This window comes from Eurosta solidaginis, chromosome 5 (assembly GCF_040869045.1).
Source record: "Eurosta solidaginis isolate ZX-2024a chromosome 5, ASM4086904v1, whole genome shotgun sequence".
Lineage (NCBI taxonomy): Eukaryota > Metazoa > Arthropoda > Insecta > Diptera > Tephritidae > Eurosta > Eurosta solidaginis.
In genome coordinates, this window is record NC_090323.1 from 58,079,405 (window position 1) to 58,107,401 (window position 27,997).

The 27,997-nt window shown below is 36.3% G+C and overlaps 1 protein-coding gene across 4 annotated transcripts in view; it reads left to right on the forward strand.

Moving 5' to 3' along the window:
• The window catches only part of LOC137253785 (ATP-binding cassette subfamily G member 4), a 265,003-nt gene that overhangs the window by 175,911 nt on the left and 61,095 nt on the right, over positions 1–27,997 (forward strand). The window contains exon 3 of one of the 4 annotated variants that reach the window (XM_067791242.1): positions 26,349–26,455. The exons of the other annotated variants lie outside the window; for them this stretch is intronic. The gene's annotated coding sequence lies outside the window, so the exon portion shown is untranslated. The remainder of the gene's footprint in view (positions 1–26,348; positions 26,456–27,997) is intronic. 4 annotated transcript variants of the gene reach the window in all.

A 27,997-nucleotide genomic window follows, 5' to 3' on the forward strand; every position in this document is an offset into this window, starting at 1 on the left:
TATAGCATATATTGTTGTCTGTAAAAATCATAGAGGTCGGTGGTATATATATTATATACCCCATATAAACTGTCATTTTTGCCCCTTTTTTACGGCTAGAAGCTTCAAAATGCATCAAATTTCATCAAATAGTTACGTTTACGTCATATATTGTTGACATACGTGATTCGTAGTCATAGTTTTTACATGCAGACCACAAAAAGCCTGAACCTTTGCATCCTCACACAAAGTACCTACCTATTTTTTATTTTATATTTATCTTAAAAATCGTTTAGGTATGTACATCTGTTCACTATATATTTCTTATCTTATACTTCCGATTATTTGGAGGTTACGAACGGGATAATATTATTGTTCAGCCTCATTCGTGAAAGGTATGAAGTCTTCGGCACAGCCGAAGGCAGTCCCGTCTTTACTTGTTTCGATTAAAAAATACAAACTTATATCTTTCATAAAAACTTTATTGTCACAATGCAATAATATCAATAAAATTACTATCTGCATTTTAAACATGTCGTTTTCTACATTTGTTTTCGGCAAATTCATCAATTATATCATCAATATCGATTTTTTTTAATAAATCTGGCTCAATGCAAAGTATACCTAACATCTCGAGTCGCTCTTGTCGCGTTGTAGCTCTTTCAGCAGCTTTGATTCAATTTAATTGCGAGAAGGATCGTTCTGCAGAACAATTTGTCATCATTAATGTTAAAAAAATCCGAAGAGCTATTTCTGTGTTAGGAAATACATCGGCTAATTGATATTCCATTAGAATCTTATACAAATGACTATGAGTTTTTTGTGCATCAGTGTATCTGGAGTTCACATAACTTTGAAATTGTTTCATTTCAATGAAAATTCTTCCAAGTCTCTAGAATAAAAAAAATAACTAAGTTATTTATAGCTTCTTGGAGGTCTCCATCACTTAGAGAAAAGTTGATGAGAAATGCAAATCTCTCTGAAACTTCCATATACTTTCACTGTGAAGATTGTCGATGATTTCGAGGAAACCTTTTGTCCTAAAATCTTCGCGAGGCGAAAATTCTACTTCTGGAGCATTTCCGTTATTAGGTTGTTTTTTCTACAACGAGTACGTTTTACGATTTCTGTATAACCTACACCAGGTAATAATTTTTTCTTTTTTTCTTCGAAATCATCGAACTTTTCACGAAATGAAACTAAACTCTCTTCTAGCGATCCGTACAAAAAAGCATACGTTTTCAAATCTGTTTTTTCATTTTGCAATGACTTACTCACTGAACGCATATCAGTCAAAATAGAGTTGAAGGCTTCTCTCTCTGTTCCACTGTTCCAAACATAACCGAAATTTTTCAAAATAAAAACAACCAGTGTAAATTTTGAGATAATTCTTTTTTATTATTCAATAAAATCTCATTTCACTTCGATACATTTCTTTGCACGCTAATACAAATTGTCAAATGAGTCGGAAATGTCCTTTTTAGGAACCTTGTCTAGTGCGTCGGTCTTCGCATTTTGAATGCGGTCAATTGAGTTTCATTTATTTGAGTAAAAATTGCGTAAAGAAACATTATTTGAGAAGCGCTGACTTGGAGCTAGTAACGTGAGTCTTAGCAGCGGTGTTGTTGTCATTGGACATTTAACACGCTGCACTCTAAATTATATTGCGTATGTTGGTGTGTGACTTTATTTGTAGGGCTCAGCATAAATGCAATTCATTTATTATAATTTTCAATGTGTGCTTAGCATAATAAATAAAATTAACTGAATAATGGAGCGTTGTTGTTGGTACAATTTGTTTATAGAGAATTCTTTGTATGTATTTATGTATTTTTGGTCTGCTTTTTAGTGACCATTTAAATATAAAAAGTTACGTTGTCAGTGGTTAAGTATAAACAACTTGTGTGAGTACAAGTCGTCGCCTGGTTAAATGATTGTTGTATGTGAAAATTGGGCCAAATTGAGCTAATAATGCAGTTATACTAATCTTACCAAGATCTTTCTAATGCATTTATCAGTTTTTTAATACCTCCTTTGGTTTCCGAGATATTCGGCAAAATTTTGTCGTATATGCCAGGTCACAAGCGCTTTAGTAGCATTTTGTCGTATAATTTTAAAGCTTCCGCACATGCGACAATTTTTCATAGAAATTGAATGAATATAATTCTTAATAAAAAATTGTTGTATGTGCGAAATCAGCTAACACGTGCAACAAAGTTTGAATCTTGCTTAGTAAAAATATGTCGTATGTATTATTGAAAATGCATTGAGGGTAATAGTGTTAGTGTTATTCGCGATGTCGAGGCGAGCGGATGAATCTCCTGCACCTTATGTGCTGCAAGAAATTTACGAGTAAGTATTTCGTTTGAAATTAATAGTACCTATTAATTTAAAAAAAAAATCAATCTAGTCGGGAAAACAAAATTCTTGGATCTTGCGATGGGACTGACTTTTCTTCAGATGATTTAGAAAATGATCCGAGTTATGTTCCAGAAAATAAATCCTCGTTAAAAAATTACTACGAAACGGCATATAGCGCACTTCTTTCTTCGCCCGAAAAAAATGGAAGTGTGCTACGTAAGTTGCCATTGGATTATAGCAGCGGTTGTAAGTAATTTTGCGTTTAATTTTAGTTCCCGTTCTAAAGTTCTTACTTTCAAATTTCCAATTAAATACTTTCAGCTAATTCCACATCTCCTTTGCCTCGAAAAAGATAACGAAGCACTGAATTTTGAAAGCAAAATTTACGAAAGAGCCTTCACGACCGTGGATTGCCATTTGTTAACAGTAAAGGATTGGAAAGGACAGGAAGAACCATTTTTTCCGAATGCGCTAAATCGTGCTTTTACATGTGTACAACTAAAATATCCTCAGATGAAAGGAAGAGTATTCATTCCCGTTTTTGGAGCTTAAACTCATAAGAGAGGCAAATATTTTATGGTAATTTTGTAAGGAAGACATCAGTTAAGCGCAGAGGAGCAAACTCCAAGAATCAGGATGAACCAAGAAAAAAAGTAGATTTCATTTTTATTTTAAACCAAACAACAAAACCGTGAAAGTGTGCAAAAAGTATTTCTTAAATTCTCTAGGAATTTCTGATCGAGTTATTTATTATTTTTTTGTGAAGCATTATGGAGTTGATACTGTAGAGTTGCAATCGAAACTTAAAAATTTTGGAAAAAAACCTACAGAGGAAAGTCGAATTATAGAGGAGAAAAATCACATTTCAAGCTTCCCGACGGTCTACTCCCATAACTGCAGATCAAATACTTCAAGAAAATATTGGGAAGCCCATTTGAGGTTACAAAAAATTTATGACTTTTATAAAATCTCTATCAGTAACCCAGTTAGTACAGATGTCTATAGGAAAGTATTTAATACCAGCTTTAATTTATCTTTCTACGCACCAAGAAAGGATATTTGTGATAAGTGTCACATTTTTAAAGTCAATGCGCGTAAAGTATCTGAAGCCGACATTCAACTACATCAAAATCCTTTGGACGAAAAAACATTTACCAGTGGAATCCGATACCGATCTTCAAAATATTGATAATAATTCCCCAGTTTTAATATATGATTTAGAAAATGTATTTACCCTTCCGAAAATGTTTGCGTCTAGTTTTTATTATAAACGTAAACTGTCCGTATACAATCTTACTGGTACTCTTGTTATTCCAGGTCAAGCAAAAGTTACATACTGTGCTAAAATATTAAAAAACTATAGTAACTATATCTAAGAAAACACAAAACTAGATACTCAAATATATTGAGTATGCGGAGACAAGAACATAAGCTTGTTCGTAAAAAAGAACTTGATTTAAATAAAATTAAGGACTTAAAAAGTTGCATTCCATTTTTGGAAAAAGAAGAAGACAAATGTTTTTATAGAACCATATTAAAAATGTAATTAAAATGCGATCTCATCTATATGTACCTACTTTATTTTATTTTTAACATTAATTTGTTAATTTTTTTTTTTTTGTACTGAAGCTAAATTGAATTCCTTTGTTTACTCGAATTGGATAAACTATTTTTTATGTTTACTTTAATGTTGTTGTTATAAGTATAAAATATATTTTGATTTTAAATAAAGCTGAATAAAGAGTTTTCATTCACGTAATTTTTACAAATTCTGGCAGTAATTTGTCGCATGTGCATGGAACGACCACAACCATGTTGTGAAATGTAACATACGATAAAATGTGACTAAACAAAACTTGCAATATATGTGTCATTGTTTGGGTAAAATTGGTTTCTGTCTTAAATTTTGGTATTTCCTTAAGCTAGAAACAACATATACAATTTTCAAGAAAATCTACCGTAGCGTTTTCGAGAAAACGCGTTTTAAACTTCAATCAAGTTTTCCCAAAAGTCGTCAAATGTAACATACAACAATCATTTAACCAGGCGACGAAGTGTCATTTACGCTTCAAAGATCGAAAAGAAGAAATTATAAATGGGGTTAATTTGAATATTGCATATAAATATGTATACATATGTAGGTATATATGTAAATGTGCATAAGTATGTATGGACTTGTAATATAACAATAACACAACAAAACGGACTATAATTTGTACCGGCCGGACATTGAATTGTACAAGCAACAGTGACTCAACAACTTTTGCCATCTTTTTTTGGGTGTAAAAGTTAAATTTTTGTGATCGCTAGATATTTATGTACGTTACAGAAACAAATACATTCTACAAATAACGAAACAAAAATAGCGCGTAGAGTTCATTGTACGCGTTACAGCTGAGTTAGCACCCACGTGCCTCATTTTACTGGTATGTTATTTAAATTACGTGAAAAAAAAATATTTCTTTCTTGTTTGTTAAATTATTTGTTTTGGTCGTAAGCAATTGCAGGTGCAATATTTATGTATGTATATGCGAGATGTGTTCAAAAATTATCGCGAATTTTGAATTTTCGCAGGTTAGGTATATTGGAATATCGATTTTTTTGTGGCGTTATGTTGGTACTCATATATCTCACTTATGCCGAAAAGCTCGGCCATTTTTAATGTTCACTTAATTGTTGACAGCTGATTTGCTTGCACGTGTTTTGGCTCGTCTTCGATTTTTACATATTCTAAAAAAATGGTTCAAAGAACCTGTATCAAATTTTGTGTGAAAAACCTAGTTAAGTGCGCGGATGCATTACGAATGTTGGCTGTGACATGCGGAGAAGTTACTTTGGACCGAAACAACGTTTATCGGTGGTAGAAAATGTTCTCAACAGGCCGAGATGTGAACGACGAAAAGTGTGCCGGACGCCTGAGCACTTCAAGAACAGACAAAAAAATTGATGAAGTGAAGATAATGGTATTGGCCAATCGTCGAATCACCGCTAGATTGCTCAATTTCGACGCGACTTTTATTGGCCAAAAACAACACACTAATGATGCCGCAGCCATCTTATTCTCCAGATCTGGCCCCCTGACGCTATGCTACGATTTACGAGATACATAAAGACGACATGGAAGGAGGAACTGAACAAGATAAATACAAAATGATTTTTTGAAGTGCCTCGAAGACTGGATAAACCGTTGGCACAAGTGCATAATACCTCATGGGGATTACTTTGAAGGGGACAAAATAGATATTCATGAATAAATAAATAATTTTTGAAGAAACACAAAATTCGCGATACTTTTTGAGCACACCTCGTATGTACCAAAATTGCTTACAACATTCCTTCCACGAATGCAAAATATTTGTGTTTGTGTATTGGTTTGTTGCACATAGAATTATAGGTATCGTAATAATGATCTTCAACACTGTTGTTGTGGTCATGTCGCAATTCTTGTTAGTTTTATTTATCTGGTTTATAAACAAATTTACGTTGAATGCCATTGTTATGCCTTTATTTACACACCTTCCATCGCTTCTATAGGTACATACGCGAATGTACGGTATAAATGTACATATGAGTGTACTAGGATGTAGCAAAAAAATTCCAGAAATCACAACAAAAATATAATTTTTGAGTTTTGAATTAAATGCCCCTATTGCCGTTTACAACTCAACTCTGGTTGGGTTGAAATTTCGCAATTTGGTATTACAGATTACAACTCAACCTGTCAAAAAAAATGTCGGTTGAGTTGTCTAGTCTAACAACTTTTTGCGGCATTACCGTTTACAACCTTGTGTTGGTGTAGCTCTCAAAGACGTCAAAATCTTACAACTGATTACTAGCAGTTGTAAATGTAACGTTTTACAAGATGGTTTAGCACCTAATTTTTAACAAAAATTTTCAAAGTTGGTATCAAAAGACACGTTTCGACCTCCGATTTAAGAATCCGAAAACAAAAATTAAAAATTTAATTTCTGTCATATCATTTCGGTTCAAATTTTCATGTGGTTGTTGTATTTTGCTAAATTTTTTGCACACACTAATGCAGAAAGGCGTTGGACCCACCCAGGGTTATTTTTAAAAATCGCGGCCAAGGGCCGTTAACGCAGAAAGATGTTCTGTGCAAAAAAACTGTGGATCGGGCTCTCTCGGGCCATTTTGTGGGTTTTTGTAAATATTTTTCGACAGAAATAAAATTTTTGATTTCCGCTTTCGAATCCTAAAAACGGAGATCGAAACGCGTCTTTTGATACCACCTTTGATAAGAGTTAGATGGTGCTCATAAAACGTTACCAAAAAAAAAAAAAAAAAAAATTTTAAGCCGGTAGTTAAACCTTTTTTAAACAAACAATAATCAACAATTTTGTACACATTTATAGAAAAAACAACGTTTAAACGAAGGATTACATTGAATAATTTTTTTACTTTATGGAGCGACATTCCGAAGTTGGACTAGGCTGGCCGCAGTTTGGATGCAGCCAAAATAGGTGAAATTATGCGTGAGTCCCATTGATACTAATCACTACTCCTGAGAATCCTGTTTTAGAGTAAAATACAATTTTTGCTGTTTGGGTTTTAATCCAATTCGCACAAACATGCTCCTCAATAATATCTAAAACCAATCCAACACCAGCATTTTTGATAGCTGCCATCAGCAAGGAATCTGAGTGTGGCGCAGCCTTCCCTCGAACGCGTTTGGGGAAATGGTCCTTAATTGTGTTTAGTAATGAGCAAAATGCTTCCTTTGAAATCTGCAAAATAACTTCATTTGAAGCTCATCATTTGTCACTTGAACATTTTCTTATTTGGTGCTTGGTAGTTCCAAGGGATTGCAATGATCACGCGAATGTTTTCGTATACGCGACATATCAATCACCAACATTTTCATTTATCCGTCAAATCATCACTTTCTTAGGTTCGCAACATCAATTCACCTTCAAGTGAAATAAGTTGTAATTCGTAATACCAAACAGGAGTTGAGTTGTCTTAAAGTTGAGTTGTTTTAATTACAACCCAACTAAGTTGAGTTGTTAACCGTAATACGGGCAAAAGTCTCTGACCACATACACAATTATAATGCGTGCAAGTGTATGAAGGTATGTATACAATGCTGCTTTGTTGGAAATAAAGAGCCAGAGATACACAAAATGTTAACAAAAACAAAGGTATTCGGGTTTGATTTATTTATTTTTAAGGTTTGGTTAGTTGTAATGACTTAACTAAAAAAAGAAAAAAAAAAAACAATAAAACAACATAAAATAAAGTAAGGTAGAGTAAAATAAAATTTAATTGAATTAATTCTATACATATTGATTTCTCGTACTATGAGTTTCAAACCTTGCCGTCTATAAATTTATTATTATTTGTTTAATTAAGTTATCTTTGTTTTTAATAGACTTCGAGCGTTTTGTTATTTGTGGTGACTTCAATGTTAATTTACTCTTAAAGGACTCATATGTAAATAAATTACTTTACCATATTTCAACTGCTGGCCTTACTATCAACAAAAATTGGAACATGCACAAAATTCGACTTCAAGCTTGGTGTACCTGGTTATTACGTCAAGTCGTGACGTTATAATATTTGACCAAATCAGCTTTAAGGGAACGAAATAGACTTTACGCGAAATGGAAGAGGAGGCAAACTGAGTCTGCTTGGTCTATACACAAAATCGCCCGAAAAAAAGCCACCGTCATCATAAGAAAATCTAAGCAGATGTATTGCAACTATAAATTAAACCCGTCACTTCCGTCAAAAGATTTACGGCGAAACTTGAGGAATCTTAAGACACATGGGAATTGTCAAAAGGACTGTGAAATGGACCCAGATATCCTAAAAGATTATTTTATTAGCTCAAGTGAGTGTCGGGACAGTCATATACCTCTGAACATTATTAGTCGTTTTGAGCCAGTGAATAAATTTGAATTTAAAGCAGTATCAGAATTAGAGGTTTGCAAAACAATTATGGTCTTCAAATCTAATGCTATTGGGGAGGATGAGATCTCCTTGAAGTTTATCACACTCTTGCTTACAACTTATTGCAATTATAGGCCAATTAGCATCTTAGCTGCGTTTGCTAAAGTGTTTGAGTCCTGGATGGCGGGTCAAATCTCAGCTTATGTTAAGGAGAACGGCCTGTTGAGGCCACTGCAATCTGGATTCAGTCCCAAGCACAGCTGCTCTACTGCAATGGTCAAAATAATTGACGACATGAGAACTAGTTTTGATAATAGTGCCCTAACTATTTTATGTTTCCTTGACTTTTCTAAGGCCTTACACTTAGTGCCTTTCTAAGGCCCTTGTAAAAAACTCGAATTCTACTTTGGGTTTTCTACTAAATCTGTTGAGCTTATGGCCAGTTACCTGAACTCAGAAAGTAGTTTGCAAAAATTCTGCCATCAAATCTCGTCTTGTCCCTTCTGGTGTGCCACAAGGGCCTGTGCTTGGTCCTGTGCTGTTTAGTCTTTTTGTCAATGATGTTTTCTCAGTATGCCAGCACGTAAATATCCACGCATATGCTGATGACATTCAGCTATACCTATTTAGTCGCATCTGCCTTGTCGAAGGTTTATGTTATAAAATAAATATGCATTCAAGGGTAAGTGTTAAAGTTGTTATACTTCAATTTAAAATTATTTATTTTTTTTTAAAACTTGCTGATGTACTTAAAAAGGCTTTGTCTTGCAGATACAACCACTAATAAATAAATAAATAAACTAAAAACAAGAAAATAAAATAGAATAAAAAAGTGAAATGAAATGGAATAATATTAAATAAAATTAATTTATTTAAAAATGATAAAATAAAATACACTTAAATGAAATACAATTAAATAAAATAAAATAAAATGCAATGAAATGAAATAAAAAATAAATAAAATGAAAAAAAAAAATGAAATAAGACAAAAATAATATCTATATAAAATAATAAACTAAGATAAAAAAATTTAACCAAAAACATGAAATAAAAAAAATGTAAATTAAATTAAATAAAATAGAGAAGAATAAAATGAAGTGAAATGAAATGAAATAAAATGAAATAAAAAAAGTCGAGAAAAAAAAATAAAATATAATAAAATTCAATGAAAAACATAAAATAAAATAAAACTTAATTATATTAAATACAATAAAATAAAATAAAATAGAATAAAAAGAAGTGAAATAAAATGTAATAAAATTAATTTCTTTAAAAATTATAAATAAAATAAAAATTTAATTAAAAGAAATAAAAATAAAATAAAATAGAAAAAAAATAAATAAAATGAAATAAGACAAAGATAATATATATAAAATAATAAATTAAGATGAAAAAGTTAAATCAAATAACATAAAATAAATAACTAAAATAAAATAAAATAAAATAGAATAAACGACATTAAAAACAAATAAAATAAAATAAAATAAAATAAAATGTAATAAAAATAAAATGAAATGAAATGAATTAAAATAAAATTTAAAAAAATGTATTTTTAAATAATAAGTTAAAATTAAATAAAATATAATATAATAAAACAAAATAAAATATTATAAAATAAAAAAATGTAATAAATAAAAAAATGAAATAAGACAAAAATAATATCTATATAAAATAATAAACTAAGATAAAAAAATTAAACCAAAAACATGAAATAAAAAAAATGTAAATTAAATTAAATAAAATAGAGAAGAATAAAATGAAGTGAAATGAAATGAAATAAAATGAAATAAAAAAGGTCGAGAAAAAAATATAAAATATAATAAAATTCAATGAAAAACATAAAATAAAATAAAACTTAATTATATTAAATACAATAAAATAAAATAAAATAGAGTAAAAAGAAGTGAAATAAAATGTAATAAAATTAATTTCTTTAAAAATTATAAATAAAATAAAAATTTAATGAAAAGAAATAAAAATAAAATAAAATAGAAAAAAAATAAATAAAATGAAATAAGACAAAGATAATATATATAAAATAATAAATTAAGATGAAAAAGTTAAATCAAATAACATAAAATAAATAACTAAAATAAAATAAAATAAAATAGAATAAACGACATTAAAAACAAATAAAATAAAATAAAATAAAATAAAATGTAATAAAAATAAAATGAAATGAAATGAATTAAAATAAAATTAAAAAAAATGTATTTTTAAATAATAAGTTAAAATTAAATAAAATATAATATAATAAAACAAAATAAAATATTATAAAATAAAAAAATGTAATAAATAATAAATAAATAAAATCGATTTATAATCGACGAGTTATCCGTCTGTTATCGAATTGCTTTGGATTTCTCTTCAAAACTTTTCGATTAGTTATCCGATTGTCATCCATTTCTTACCGGAATTTTATCGCAAAGTTATCGAATTGCTATTAAAAAGTTATCGATACCTAATGGAAAAGTTTTGGATATGTTATCAAAATGATATCAATTTTTTTCGGAATCTTATATATTTGTTATCAATAAGGTATCGATTTGTTATCGAAAAGTTATCTTCTAGTATGTATATGTGGAAAATATATCGTCTTTGTGCCACGGGTAAAAATGCATATTTAGGGTAAAAATACCAAGTTGGTAAATATAACCGGGCCATCACAGGTGAATACGGAATACGTAGAAGAAGGCAGTTTGTTTACACTTGCATTTCTGTGTAGTAAGTTTGCGTATCTTCAATAAACGTACTTCGCATTAATATTTTGCTTACATTGGATTGCCAGCCCGTCTTCTTACTTTTATTAAGAAACTTGGTACGCAGATGAAACCATCGGTAAAAAATAGAATATATATAGGTTAGTAAAGCAATATTTAAGGTGTCCAATCAGCAAGTTTAAAAGTTTAGAGAATCTCTGTAAAGAATAACTTCCTATATTAATGTAGTTCCTGTAAGATGTATAGACTACTCTCTTCACACGAAAAAAATATTTGTCTAGGTAAGTAAAGTAAAAGTTAGTAGCGATCTGCATTATAGGGATACACGGGGAATAATATAATAATAACTAGCGGAGCCGGCAGACGTTGTTCTGCCCTAAATTTGGTATATCTGCATATATTTTAATAAGCTTTTTCCGTCTTACTCTGCCCTCGCCCCTCTACACTATTTCCTAATCTTTGTATTCACTCCTCCCTCCGTATTTTTCGCTTCATCTATCTCCTTCTTCGTCTCATTCTATCTCTTTCTCAGTTTCCTTCTCCTTCTCTCTTTTCTCTTCTCTCAAGTTTTTCCCATTCTTCTTCATATCTTATTGCCAGTCCCAGAGGGTGGTATGTATTTTGTTCCAGTCCCATTCCGAGTTTCAGTCCCAGTCCCACTCCGAGCCTCAGTCTCAGTCCCAGTATTAATACATGTCTTTATTTCGGCTTCGCATGCATATTTATCAGTTTTGCCAGGTTGATGCGACTAAATCGAATATCACAATGAAAATTACTTTAAAGCTCTCAGCAACAGCTTTCATTTGATATCCATAATACACACACATTCTAGGGGTATCCGGGTCCATGTTTTGGCCTGTATCTCGAGACCCCAGTCACCCAGCGGTGTCAAACTTACTCGGTACTAAAGCACACATCAACAGCTTCAATTTGATACCCATAATGTAAAAACACATCCCAGTGTTACCCTTATACACGTTTCTGCCTATATCTCGATACCCTAGTCAACAATAGGTATGAAAACTACCCTGTACTAAGCACTCATCAACAGACTTCATTTGATATCCATATTGTTAAACATATTCCCCCTAGTCACAAATAGGTATTCTACCCACCCTGTAGTAAAGCACTCATCAACAGTTTTCATTTGATATCCATATTGTATAAACACATTCTAGGGGTGCCCGGTTCCACGTTTTGGCCTATATCTCGAGACCCTAGTCACCAATAGGTATGAAAACTACCCTTTACTAAAGCACTCATCAACAGCTTTCATCTGATATCCATATTGTATAAACACATTCTAGGGGTGCCCGGGTCCACGTTTTGGCCTATATCTCGAGATCCTAGTCACCGATAAGTATGAAAACTACCCTGCACTAAAGCACTCATCAACAGCTTTCATTTGATATCCATATTGTATAAACACATTCTAGGGGTGCCCGGTTCCACGTTTTGGCCTATATATCGAGACCCTAGTCACCGATAGGTATGAAAACTACCCTGTCTAAAGCCCTCATCAACAGCTTTCATTTGATATCCATATTGTATAAACACATTCTAGGGGTGCCAGGGTCCACGTTTTGGCCTATATCTCGAGATCCTAGTCACCGATAAGTATGAAAACTACCCGTTACTAAAGCACTCATCAACAGCTTTCATTTGATATCCATATTGTATAAACACATTCTAGGGGTGCCCGGGTCCACGTTTTGGCCTATATCTCGAGACCCAAGACACTCAGCGGTATAAAAAATTATCTGTAGTAAAGCACACATCAACAGCTTCAATTTGATATCCATAACGTAAAAACGCATCCTAGTGTTTCCCTGATCCACGTTTTGGCCTATATCTCGAGACCCTAGTCACCAATAGGTGTGAAAGCTACCCTGTACTAAAGAACTCATCAACAGCTTTCATTTGATATCCATATTGTATAAATACAGTCTAGGGGTACCCGGGTCCACGTTTTGGCCTATATCTCGAGGCCCCAGACACTCAGCGGTATACAAAATTATCTGTAGTAAAGCACACATCAACAGCTTCAATTTGATATCCATAACGTAAAAACGCATCCTAGTGTTACCCTGATCCACGTTTTGGCCTATATCTCGAGACCCTAGTCACCAATAGGTATGAAAACTGCCCTGTACTAAAGCACTAATCAACAGCTTTCATTTGATATCCATATTGTATAAACACATTCTAGGGGTGCCCGGGTCCACGTTTTGGCCTATATCTCGAGACCCTAGTCGCCAATAGGTATGAAAACTACCCTGTACTAAAGCACTCATCAGCAGCTTTCATTTCATATCCATATTGTATAAACACATTCTAGGGGTGCCCGGGTCCACGTTTTGGCCTATATCTCGAGACCCTAGCCACCGATAGGTATGAAAACTACCCTGTACTAAAGCACTCATCAACAGCTTTCATTTGATATCCATATTGTATAAACACATTCTAGGGGTGCCCGGGTCCACGTTTTGGCCTATATCTCGAGACCCTAGCCACCAATAGGTATGAAAGCCACCCTGTACTAAGGCACTCATCAGCAGCTTTCAATTGATATCCATATTGTATAAACACATTCTAGGGGTGCCCGGGTCCACTTTTTGTCCTATATCTCGAGACCCTAGTCACCAATATGTATCCTGGTCCACTTGCCGGAAGAAAAATTATCCGACCTTTTATTCTAGATATAACGCTACCTACATACCAAATTTCAGGCAAATCGAGCCATATATACGATAGTTTAGAATAAATCGGTCCCTGGTCCACTTCGCGGAAAAAAAACTTTTCACAAACACTCTTCGGGTTCCTACTAATTATCCTGAAAATTTGAATAAAATCGGCGTGGTAGTTTCGGAGTCCATACACATACAAACATAGATAAATAAATCCGACCACATTCAACAAGGATTATGCATCACAAGACTGCCCATCAATTCTAACAAAACTGCCCTAGTGCCACTACACTGAGAAGAAAACTATCCATGTTGGAACCGTCGCTGGGTGCTACCATACCCCATCTTCAATGGAAGAAACCTAGGGGTTACACTAGACAGAACTCTCACATGGAAAGCTCACCTAGATGCTACCTGGAACAAGGCAACAATAGCTTTATTGGCCTGCATTCAACTCTTTGGCAAAACATGAGGCTATCTCCTAAAATGATATAACGGACATTTAATGCTGTTGTGAAGCCAACATTCACCCATGCTTCCTTAGTTTGGTAGCTGAAAACCGGGTGAAGAACAGCAACGGCAAAATTAAGCAAACTACATGAACCAGTTCGTATTGGCATAATGGGTTTGGCGAAATTACCCATACTGATGTACTTAGTTCCTTAGTGGGAAAACCTTTCTTGAAATTTGGTATATGAATATTTGTTTTGTTTTTTACTTGAGGAACTTTTCTTTACGAGAAGTTGACCAGGGTCTGACCCCTTCAAAAATCTAATTTATGATGCGATCTAATTTATGATGCGATTTACTTGAAATTCGGCAGATCTTATATTTGAAAAAATTTTCATTCCGAAAAGTGGACCAGGAGGGGCCGACGTATTCAATGAAATAAATATTAATAGTGCAATTCGTTTGAAATTTTTCATTTAGGTAGTCTTTCGAATAGGCTAAACTTTATATAAAATCGAATGCAAAATCGGTTTGTAACTTTCTAACTCAAGATCGTAGAACCCATCTTAAAATTGTAGCGCCGTTGATTTCGTATATTTTATTTTATTTGGTAGATAATTTGTAAGTGGCTTTTCGTTCTATATATGATATTTCTGAGATGTAAACCAAAGTGTGGACTTAGTTGATCTCAGATTGTGTTTTCACAATATGGGAATCAAATAGGATGAGGGCCTTAACAAGGAGCGGTGTTTAAGAAGAGTTGCGAGATGGAAGGAGAGAGTATTAGGCAAAGCCAACGGCAAAAAAGAAAAATGGGAAATAAAGGATAGATGTTGGAAGTGTAGAGGCGAGAAAGAGATTGGAAGTAGAAGAGCAAAATATCGAGAAAGGAAACGGTGAAAGATACCAAGGAAGTACAGGGACCAAACACGGAGAGAAGGAAGAGCCAAGAAGCTAAACATTTTTTTTTTGCAGAATTTACATGACTAATAATCGTGTTTACTTGGAGAATAGATACATTGGAGGAGAATGTCTCAATTATATATCGAAATTTAGTTATAAAGATTAATGCTATTTAAAATTTTTCCTTGCGTTAGTTTCATAAAATTTCGTAGTCCTTTATGAAAACTAAGATATTGAAATCGCTCTGTTAAGTGAAGCAGTTATTTGATATTTGCTTTAAAGATCTCATGTACGAGAAAATTGTGGCGAAACAGGTAGAGGAAGTTGGGAGCGGGAGTCTGAATGGGTATACGTGTGGAATGTAAGGAGAAAAATGGAAGATAAAGCAGAAGCGAATAGGATAGGGAATGAAGAGGGGAGGCGAGACTCACATTTAAAATGTAGGTAAACCAATTTTCGGGCAGAACAAGGTTTGCCGGGTATTCCAGTTTAGTAAATAAAATAGGAAAACCCATAAATGATTGCAGTAACTGATTGGACTTTAGACATCCCACTCATTTTCGTTTAATTAATTAAAACAAAAAAGAAATCAAATTAAAATAGAAATTAATAAACTGATAAGCATTTTATTTATTTGCATGCAGGCCTCTAATGATTCACATCAACATCGCCATTTCCATTACTTTTCAATACATCCATAAACATACACACATACTTCTTAGAGATATACGCCGCCGCCGTTGCCACCGATTTTTGTCGTTTTTCGCGCGCCGCCGCCGAATGTCAAAATTAGCGGCGCGGCGGCGGCGGCGGCAGCGTCCGGCGTTTTACTATATTTTCTACTCGTTTAAGACTGTTTAGCCCATTTATTGTTCATATCGAAAATTGGTCGGATATGGTCAAAAGTGGTATCAAGAATGCGCACCACTGCCAGTTAAAAGAAACCAATTGCGAAATTTAACTCTTTCTAACTGTTCAAAAGTTATTTAAAAAAACAAGTGTTTTCGATGTCAGCTTAACACAGACTCTGCATCACCCAATTTACCATGTTATTAAAACAAAACACTAAAAAAAGTTATATAATAAATTTATATGCTCACTTTGCTTATTTAAAAAAAAAAAATGAATAATGAACAATGAATTCAAATAAAATGACTCAAGGCGAATATGTTTTCAAATTGTCCTCAAGTTGTTAAAAAAAGCAAATTATCCAAAAAGGTGCCAATTTTTATACTCAGTTGAGCAGAGCTCACAGAGTATATTAACTTTGATTGGATAACGGTTGGTTGTACAGGTATAAAGGAATCGAGATAGATATAGACTTCCATATATCAAAATCATCAGTATCGAAAAAAAATTCGATTGAGCCATGTCCGTCCGTTAACACGATAACTTGAGTAAATTTTGAGGTATCTTGATGAAATTTGGTATATAGGTGTTGGGCACTCATCTCAGATCGCTATTTAAAATGTACGATATCGGACAATAACCACGCCCACTTTTTCGATATCGAAAATTTCGAAAAATCGAAAAAGTGCGATAATTCCTTACCAAATACGGATAAAGCGATGAAACTTGGTAGGTGAGTTGAACTTATGACGCAGAATAGAAAAATAGTAAAATTTTGGACAATGGGCGTGGCACCGCCCACTTTTAAAAGAAGGTAATTTAGAAGTTTTGCAAGCTGTAATTTGGCAGTCGTTGAAGATATCATGATGAAATTTGGCAGGAACGTTACACTTATTACTATATGCCTGCTTAAGAAAAATTAGCAAAATCGGAGAACGACCACGCCCACTTTTTAAAATTTTTTTTTTTTTAATTCAAATTTAAAAAAAAATTTAAAAGTTAATATCTTTACAGTATATAAGTAAATTAAGTCAACATTCGACTCCAGTAATGATATGGTGCAACAAAATACAAAAATAAAAGAAAATTTCAAAATGGGCGTGGCTCCGCCCTTTTTCATTTAATTTGTCTAGGATACTTTTAATGCAATAAGTCGAACAAAAATTTACCAATCCTTGTGAAATTTGGTAGAGGCTTAGATTCTAGGACGATAACTGTTTTCTGTGAAAAAGGGCGAAATCGGTTGAAGCCACGCCCAGTTTTTATACAATGTCGACCGTCTGTCCTTCCGCTTGGCCGTTAACACGATAACTTGAGCAAAAATCGATATATCTTTACTAAACTCAGTTGACGTACTTATCTGAACTCACTTTGTATTGGTGTAAAAAATGGCCGAAATCCGACTATGACCACGTCCACGTTTTCGATATCGAAAATTACGAAAAATGCCATAATTATATACCAAATACGAAAAAAGGAATGAAACATGGTAATTGTATTGGTCTATTGACGCAAAATATAACTTTAGAAAAAAACTTGGTAAAATGCGTGTGACACCTACCATATTAAGTAAAAGAAAATGAAAAAGTTTTGCAAGACGAAATCAAAAGCCCTTGGAATCCTGGAAGGAATACTGTCCGTGGCATTACGTATATAAATAAATTAGCGGTACCCGACAGATGATGTTCTGGATCACCCTGGTCCACATTTTGGTAGATATCTCGAAAACGCCTTCACATATACAACTAAAGGCCACTCCTTTTTAAAACCCTCATTAATACCTTTAATTTGATACCCATATCCTACAAACACATTCTAGAGTCACCCCTGGTCCACGTTTATGGCGATATCTCGAAAAGGCGTCCACATATAGAACTAAGGCCCACTCCTTTTTAAAATACTCATTAACAACTTTCATTTGATACCCATATCGTACAAACAAATTCTAGAGTCGCCCCTGGTCCACCTTTATGGCGATATTTCGAAAAGGCGTCCACCTTAAGAACTAAGACCCATGCCCTTTTAAAATAATCATTAACACCTTTCGTTTGATACCCATATAGTACAAACAAATTCTAGAGTCACCCCTGGTCCACGTTTATGGCGATACCTCGAAAAGGCATCCACCTATAGAACTAAGGCCCACGCCCTTTTAAAATACTCATTAACACCTTTCATTTGATACCCATATAGTACAAACAAATTCTAGAGTCACCCCTGGTCCACGTTTATGGCGATATCTCGAAAAGGCGTCCACATATAGAACTAAGGCCCACTCCTTTTTAAAATACTCATTAACAGCTTTCATTTGATACCCATATCGTACAAACAAATTCTAGAGTCACCCCTGGTCCACCTTTATGGCGATATCTCGAAAAGGCGTCCACCTATAGAACTAAGGCCCACGCCCTTTTAAAATACTCATTAACACCTTTCATTTGATACCCATATTATACAAACGCATTCTAGAGTCACCCTGGTCCACTTTTATAACGATATTCCGAAAAGGCGTCCACCTATAGAACTAAGGCCCACTCCCTTTTACAACACTTATTAACACCTTTCGTTTGATACCAATATTGTACAAACGCATTCTAGAGTCAACCCTGGTCCACTTTTATAACGATATTCCGAAAAGGCGTCAACCTATAGAACTAAGGCCCACTCCGTTTTAAAAAACTTATTAACACCTTTAGTTTGATACCCATATTGTACAAATGCATTCTAAAGTCACCCCTGATCCATCTTTATGGCGATATCTCGAAACGGCGTCTATCTATAGAACTTAGGCCCACGCCCTTTTAAAATACTCATTAATACCTTTCATTTGATACCCATATCGTACAAAATAAATTCTAGAGTCACCCCTGGTCCACCTTTATGGCGATATCTCGAAACGGCGTCCATCTATAGAACTTAGGCCCACGCCCTTTTAAAATACTCATTAATACCTTTCATTTGATACCCATATCGTACAAAATAAATTCTAGAGTCACCCCTGGTCCACCTTTATGGCGATATCTCGAAAAGGCGTCCACCTATAGAACTTAGGCCCACTCCCTTTTAAAATTATCATTAACACATTTCATTTGATACCCATATCGTACAAACAAATTCTAGAGTCAGGCCTGGTCCAACTTTATGGCGATATCCCTAAATGGCGTCCATCTATAGAACTATGGCCCACTTCCTCTTAAAATACTCTTTAATACCTTCCATTTGATACACATGTCATACAAACACATTCCAGGGTTACCCTAGGTTCTTTTACAATATGGTGATTTTCCCTTACTTTGTCTCCACAGCTCTCAACTGAGTATGTAATGTTCGGTTACACCCGAACTTAGCCTTACTTACTTGTTTTATTTTATTTTATATTGCGATTGAATCTGAGATAGACGTTCTGGTGGAAAACTTCACCTCGGCAAGCAATAGCGCCTTTCAGCTGTCCTGCCCATTGAAAACTTACAGGGGGAAGGGCAAGCCGCCCTGGTGGTCGGATTCTCTTGACGACCTAAGAGCGTCCAGTCGGCGGCTCTTCAACAGAGCCAGGAGGAGTAAATTACCCTCGGACTGGGAGCTCTATAAGGTGAGTCTGGGGATTTATAAATATGAAATAAGGATAGCCAAGCGAGATGCATGGCGAAGCTTCTGCGAAAACGTAGAAGGGTGCAATGAATCCGCGAGATTTAGGAAAATACTCTCTAGGAACCCCGCTCCTCTGGGGTGTCTGAGAGATGATGGTGGGGACTGGTCGATGAGTAGCGAGGAGTCCCTAAGGCTTTTACTGGACAATTATTTTCCCGATGTCCCAGTTGCGCAGGGATCTTCGCCTGCATGGTCGGCGGTCGTTGGCCATGCAGAAGTGCCTGCCATTCCAATACGGGAAAGTCAAATAACCTGGGCTATAGGGTCGTTCAAACCCTATAAGTCTCCGGGCCCGGATGGAATCATTCCTGCGCAGCTTCAAAGGTCTTTGGGGATTTCCTGCCGCTGGTTGGCCATCATATATACTAACTGCCTCAGGCTTAACTATATCCCGAAGTCTTGGCACACGGATTTTTATTTTCATTCCGAAGGCCGGCAAAAACTCTCGTGTATCACCTAAGGATTTCAGGCCAATCAGTCTCTCGTCGTTTCTTCTTAAGACGTTTGAGCGGTTGATTGACCTGTACCTACGGGAAAGGATACCTCGGGGGTTACTGTCGGCTTCACAGCATGCGTACTGCAAGGACAGATCGACGGAAACGGCTCTCCATTCGATTGTAAAGCAAATAGAGGGGTCCCTAGAACACAAAGAGTATGCTCTGGGTGCCTTTCTAGACATCGAGGGAGCTTTTAACAATGTCTTACCGGGGGCAATCGAAAGAGCTCTGGTGGGTTTAGGAGTCGAGGCGGCTCTGGTTGAATTTATTAGCAAACTTCTATGCGGCAGAATTGTTGCAGCGGAGTGGGGAGGGGCCATAATTAAGAGGAAGGTGTGCAGGGGAACGCCACAGGGGGTGTCCTATCTCCTCTCCTCTGGGTTGTGGTAGTCAACGAGCTTCTTGTGGAGCTGGAAGCCAATGGTTGTCGGGTGGTTGCCTATGCAGATGACCTCGCTATCCTAGTCGGAGGCAAATTTCTGGGAACCCTGCGCGATGTTCTGCAGGGCTACTTGGATACTGTGGCTAGGTGGGCTGAATCATGTGGATTGGCGGTCAACCCGGGAAAAACGGGATGGTCCTTTTCACAAGGAGATATAAGATGCCCGATTTCAGAACTCTCTCGATTGGAGGGGTACCGTTGGTACTTTTTGATAGGGTTAAATATTTGGGGATTGTTTTGGACAAGAAACTGTCCTGGAGACCCAATGTGGAAGATCGGGCCAGGAAGGCCGCCATTGTCTTGTACTGCTGCAGAGGAGCTATCGGGAAGAGATGGGGACTCTCGCCAAGAATAGTACACTGGCTTTATGAGATGGTGGTCAAACCGATTCTGCTATATGGGGTGCTGGTCTGGTGGAAAGCACTGGACACGGCGAGCACCTCCAAAATATTAGTGTCAGTGCAACGGACGGCGCTGATCGGTATCAGTGGCGCTCTCAGAACAACACCTACCTTGGCACTGAACGTCATGCTGAACATATACCCAGTAGATATTGCGGGAAAGGCGGCCGCGGCAAGGTCGTTGGTCAGGCTTCGTGATATGAGATATAGACTTTCTGACCGCGGCCACTCTAGCCTTCTTACCAGTTTCGACTTCATCCCGGACAGAACGGACTACTGTATGCCGATAACTGCTCCCTATACAACCTTCACCCCAGTTATTCCAGAGAGAGAGGATTGGGGAAGAGGAATTATCTGGGGCATGGGACCGGTTAACTTGTTCACGGATGGGTCAAAGCTGGATGGAAAGGTTGGGGGGGGGGGGGGGGGTCTTTTGTCAAGAGCTAAATTTAAGCCGTAAGTTTAAGTTGGCTGATCACTGCAGTGTATTCCAAGCGGAAATTGCTGCGATTAAGGATGCGGTGGATGGAATGCTATCCAGTGTTACCACGGTTAGTGAATTTAACATCTACTCTGATAGCCAAGCGGCTATCAAGGCCTTGAGCTCAACTACAGTGCGATCGAGGGTGGTCTGGGAGTGCCTGACCTCGCTTGCGATTGCATCGAATTATTTTACAATTAAGATTATCTGGGTCCCGGGCCATAGTGATATCCCGGGTAACTGTCAAGCGTACAAGCTGTAGGGATTTCGGGATCCCGCTGGCCACCTGTGGATTGCTCCTCCATAGCTGGGCCTCGAATCAGCTCAGCAAACGTTAAGCGGATACCACGTCTTGCAGAGTAGCAAGATCTTTCTGGCCAAAAGTGGATGGCAGGAGGTCTGCTGAAATAATTGGGTTCACTAACGCTCACCTATCAATGGTCATTGGGGTTTTGACAGGGCACTGTCCCATGGGTATCCATGCGGTACGTCTAAATATACTGGAAACTCCATCCTGCTGCAGCTGTATGGAGGATGATGAGGTGGAATCACCAAATCACTTTATGCTTGATTGTCCAGCTTTTGCCAGAACTAGGCGAAAGTACTTCGGTCGCGACTCACTTGGATCTCCCGAGAATATATCCAAAGTTGAGATCGGTATCATTCGGAGCTTTATCGTTGCTACCCAACGATTCTCTAAGTAGCTAGATCTATGTGACTGTTATTTTTTGGATATGTGGTATCACAACGGACCTTCGTGTTGTCCAAGTGAGCTATCCTTATCAGGGCAGCTACCACCTAACCTATCCTATCATATCCTATATTGCGATTGGCTGAAAGAATAAGGGAAATCAGTGAAGTCAAATCCTTTAGTAGGTTCTAGGGGCATAAAAACTCCTTTGAAATGATTCTTACCTCATACTAAGTTGAAGATTTAAGCGAATATGAGAAAGGTTTGAAAAATCACTTGGCCTTATATTCAAACATCTGTTTTCTATTTGCGAAACTATACAATAACGTCTGAAATGTAAATTTTGGTTTTCACACTTCATCCTTCAACACCCAAGTCTCCCGGTTTGACATTTCCTAAAGTTGGCGGTCCTATACAAAACTAGTCCCTTGCAGTTAGTCACACTGATTATAGCCTATCAAGTTTAAATATCACCTACACCTTACGGTTCCTTTTACAAATGTGAATACGTAGGCACATATATTTACCAGGTGAGGCTGTGTCCTTCGCAAGAACACTCAAAGTGGTGAAGCTAAAGCTTTCCCAAGACAGTCGAACTAATTACCGTGTGTGCTACTACCCTAATGTAGTGGAGAGTCGAACTATTCTGAAAACTGAAGCTACGCGGTCATCCATAATGAGATCTCATATCATAAGGCCGGAAAACAGCAGTTAACATCTTTCAACTTAAAATCGGTCGACTTTCATTCTAAAATATCGTTTTGATTTTATGAAGACTATTGAAATCAATGGTGTAAATTGTAAAAATTTTATCCAGGGTCCTTGTAAAATTTTAATTATGTAGATGCGACGAGGATTATACGATTTTCACCCATTACGCAATGACATCCAGTAGTCACTCCCTAACGTTTCAAGGTGTTCCTCTGGTGTAGCTCGGCAGCATAGCGCGACAAAAGCATACGTTGGAAAGTCTTCGGAGCTACACCTAGAGCTTCTAGGAAAGTGACGTCGACGAAGGTATGAGTTCGAATTCGCAGTCCTATAGCTTCCGTGATGGCATAAGGTGTGAGGGTCAGGAGGCGTGTAGCGACTGGTGGTCGGGATTGCTACTGTTCACACATCGGGAATTGTAGCTCTTAAAACCAGCCGAAAAAACTGGAGGCGCCCTGTGCCACAAGAGTCATGAGTATTAATAGATAGCGACTGGCGCGCCTTGTTGGACGGCCATAACCGTTTAAACGCTTAAGCGCCAATTAAGTAAGTAAGTAATAGCAACCGTAAATCGCCTTTGTGCGTGACCACCAAGGATCCACAAATGATTTAAAAATATTGTGTTCTCGACGATTATTAGGAGTTAACCCCAGGTAAAACTACGCCTTGCACGAGATATACAGACAAAAGTGTGACCATTTTATGTATCTATATTTCTTTTCAGCAGTACCAATTCCAAAGACCGGGGTTAGGTTCGAAGCCTCTCTGGAGTAAGTGAACGAGGGACAATACCTCCGCAAGGAGCTACTCCTGAAAATGTTTGAACGATCTGCGAAATTTTGAGGCAAAAACCCCAGATCTTTCCAAAATGGCCAAAACGTTGATTTCCTTAAATACATACAACCAAAGCTTTCCTAAATATTATTTTTTTAAATAGAAAAATTAAGCTTTTTAAAGTAAGAATACCGGCATACGCCGGCACCGGTATATAATAGAGCCTAGGCCCCCGCCGCCGATAAAGTGATCGGCGTAAAACTTTAATACTTATATGTGATGTATTGCAACTATAAAGTTGACACAACGAATTAGCTAGTAAATAGGTGTTCCATTTCCGCCAAACGTGCTAATAAGTGTGAAATGTCATAAGGTCTACTTAATCAGTCATGAGCTTAGATTAAATATGCAGATGTAGTATTTTGTTGTTTTGATATATGTGTGCGTCTAAGTCATTGTCAATGCCACAGCATTCAAGTTAAAAAGAATCATATTCTAGATTATAAACTTATATGCATATTAGGCCGTATTCATTTCAAGACAAAATGACATTTTTTACAACGCCTCAGGGGTCGTCGGTCTTCCATGCAGAAGGTCTCATCTCATGCTCAATTTACCCACCAAATTTTCTCTGCACTGTCGTCCTTTTCTCTTTTGCAGAGTAATACGCCGTACATTGATTGAAAATGGTTGTTTGTAAAGCCAAATCAAAGTTCATTCTTAATAAGTTCTGTATAGTGTTCAATATTCACCTCGATATAGTTGTTGTTGTTGTTATAGCGATAAGGTTACTCCCCGAAGGCTCCATGAGGAGCTTGGGGTAGCCAGAGCCTGGTCTGTTAGTGAAACAGGATTCGCCGCGGATAGGCGAGGTTGACAAATTGGGTTTGGAGAAGCTATATATTGCGCTGGCAACCTGAAGGGTTGCGCTACACAGCCCCTTGAATCTGGTATTTTAGTCGCCTCTTACGACAGGCATACCTACCGCGGGTATATTCTGACCCCCTAACCCGCTGGGGTACCGCGATATAGTAAGCTGTATTAATATAATTTTTGATCGAATTTCAAAGCTTATCGTTAGTGAACCGCCCTTTATTCTAAAATTTTATAAAAATTAAAAGAAGCTGAGATGAAAATTTCATAAATATCGACCGAAAACGTTTAACAACTGTAAAAGACATGCCCACACTTACTTAAGGAATGGGCACAGCCCACTTTTGAAAAACTGTATACAGATTCATTTATAGGCACAATTACCCAAATAACATTAATATGCTGCAATCATATGTAAAATTCGCAGCCAAAGTACGCACCCGCGTCTGCGCGGCTAATACAAGGAAAGCTAGACGTCGAAAGGCTACAATCGCAAAAGACTGCCAATGATTTCAGAACTCGACTCTTACGTCTGCTCTCAAAAGTCAATCCGACGAAATGCAGGAGCAGTGGGAGTATATATCTAAAGCACTTCATACCGCCGACGAGTAGAAATTGGTTACCGGCAACCACGGAAAACAACTGGTACGATGAAGATGAAGATTATGGAGGGAACACTTCTCTGCTCTCCTAAATGAAAACAGTGACGTACCCTACAGGGATGATGAACCCTATCTCGCAACCGATGATGATGGAATTTATGACCCCCGCCACACTATGACGAAGTCAGAATAGAAATAATCAGAGTTAAAAAGAAGAAGGCCGCGGGCGTTGATGGATTGCCTGCGGAGCTACTCAATTGCGGCGACGAGTTTATTGGAATCTAAGTGTTCTTTGCACAGTACACAAGAAAAGGGTGCTGCAAACCGTGTCAACTATAGCGGAATCAGCCTTCTTAATAATATAAGGTCCTGTCAAGTGTATTGTGCGAAAGGTTGAAGCCCACCGTGAATCGGCTGATTGGACTTTATCAGTGTGGCTTCAGACCTGATAAATATAGCATCGACCAGATTTTCACTATGCGTGAAATAGTGGACAAAACGCGAAAAAGAATTGACACATATTACATCTTTTTCTTTTTAAATCAGGCTTCGACAGCACGAAAAGGAGATGTCTGTATGCCGTTATGTCAGAATATGGTTTCATCGCAAAACTTATACAGCTGTGCAAAATGATGTTGAGCAACACCAACAGCTCAGCCAGAATTGGGAAGGACCTTTCCGAGCAGTTCGAAACGACCCATATCGTGAAATTTCTTTAAGAAAATAACACAAGCCGCAGGGCTTAAACACACTGGGCATTGATATCATCGACCTGAGCACCCGCGCCGTAAGTTCTCTTTACTCTGAACTGGAAAACGGAGCGTCAACAAGCAAAGTGTTCGCGCATTTGGTCCTTGGCAATCACGCCACTGTTGGCAGCTATAATTTCAAAATAGTAAAATACTTCTTTTAGGTCGGAGTAAGTATTAACACGAACAACAACATCAGCTTTGAAATTGAAAAGTAAAGTCCTCTCTCCGCAAACGAAAATCATGCTCTACAAGTAATTTATCGTACCCGTCCTGCTATGTGGTGCAGAAGCATGGACCATGACAGAAAAGTTCTTCGAACTTTTACGGACATCTAAGCGTTGGCGACGGCGAATACCACAGAAGTTTTATGAAGGGCTAATTAAACTTCCTTAAACCTAACGCCATAGTCGTAACCATACCCATATCCATAACCATCTTCAATGTGATCGATTAATGGTGCATTAACCTAAAAATCGTGAAAATTTCATAAAAATGAAGAAAACGCAAAAAATTACAAACATATTCCACAAAAAATAAGTCTCTTAGTTATAACGTATCCAAAACAATGAATAAAATCTACAATAAGTTATTAAATTCACCAACTCAAATATTTTTAGGTTCTGGATATGGCGAGAAACCCAAACCCAATTGTTTGGCTATGGTATGGTTATGGCGTTAGCTTTATGGTATGGCAGCATTAATCGAGTACATTGATTTCCATAAGGTAGGTTCGATCAGCTGCTTTATCTGGTTATGGTTTTATGGTTATAAGTCAAAATTAATTGTCCTTTTAATGAGCTGTATGAGCTTTACGCAGACATGAACATAGTCCGGCGAATCAAAACGCAGCCGCTACGCTGGCTAGGCCATGTTATGCAAATGAAAGATGAAGTTCCGGATAAGAAAGTATTTGTATCCCATGCCAGCAGGGGAAGAGGGCGGTAATATGTCAGTTAATCGAAATCAATGAAAATTTTCTTTTGACTTTACATTCTTCTGCACAGCGAACTGTTTGTCGCCTTGGCAACTTCTAACTTTTTGGTTGCTTTGACACAAGGCGTATTCGTACCATGGTGGCAAAGCGAATTCAACATATTCGCCGTGCAGAAGAATGTCAAGTCAAAAGAAAATTTTTATTGATTCCGATTAACTGACATGTTGTAGTACAATGCGTTGTATGGAAAATAATCAAGAAGAAGCAATCAGTTGTTGGGATAAGAACACCTGGTACTGAATTCGCCTTGCTTTAACATTTGCCGCATTTTATTTTCCCTTTATTTGCACAATTTTTCTAAAGTTACTAAAATACATGTTTCAATGCAATCTTTACCAGTGCAAAAATTGTGCTTTGGCGCTCCATTATGACATTGTTTTCTGCTCCTCCCTTAGAAGGTCTAAATTGTCAAAGTTAAAGTATATGGATATCTATTATTTTTTTTTTTAAATAAGTCATTTACAAAGACGTAAGTTAAACGGTTTTATTGAAAAGAATACTTACATTAAGCAATAATACTAAATAGAGCTGGATTCGATTCGACTTTTTAAGAATCGATTTTTTCGATTCGATTCTAGAAAAAAATCGATTTAATCGATTAAATCGAACCAAACAAAGTTTATTTAAATTTTGCTTATTCTTTATAACAGTTTACTTGCTTACGTACTTAACCATTTACACGATTTTTCCCGACAAATAAAGCTGGACAGTTTCTCTCTCGTTTCGTTGCCTGCGACAAAATTGGAAGCACCAAGGAATGCCACATACGTCTTTACTTGATCCTTTCATCGGAGATAGATAATTAGTATAGTCTTTACCGAAATGTCATACTTTTTGCGCGTGTTTGAATCCTTTATTTAAAAATGTAGGGAAACCAACCGTGGGAACATTAACCAATACACTTTCTTTTTTAATACTTATTATTACAATATGTATAATGTTCTCGATTTGTTTACGGCATTAGAATCGATCTATGTTCAACGTCATATAAAAAGGTAGTATTTATTACATACGTAAGGTAACATGTTCTCAGAATACGTTTTGCAGCTTTTTAATCAATGAGGTATACGGAACTTTAAATTGACAACATACGGCAATTTGTGTCATGGTTGAGTAGTTTCAGTTAAAAACTTTATGGAAGTATTTTCTTAGCTTATTGAAAATAAAAAGGATTGAGGAATTTAATTAGCGACATTTCATAAAAATTGCCACTTCTGTTTTCGTGTTTGCTGGTGTCTATGTCATAAAAAGTATTGATTTTATATATTTGTT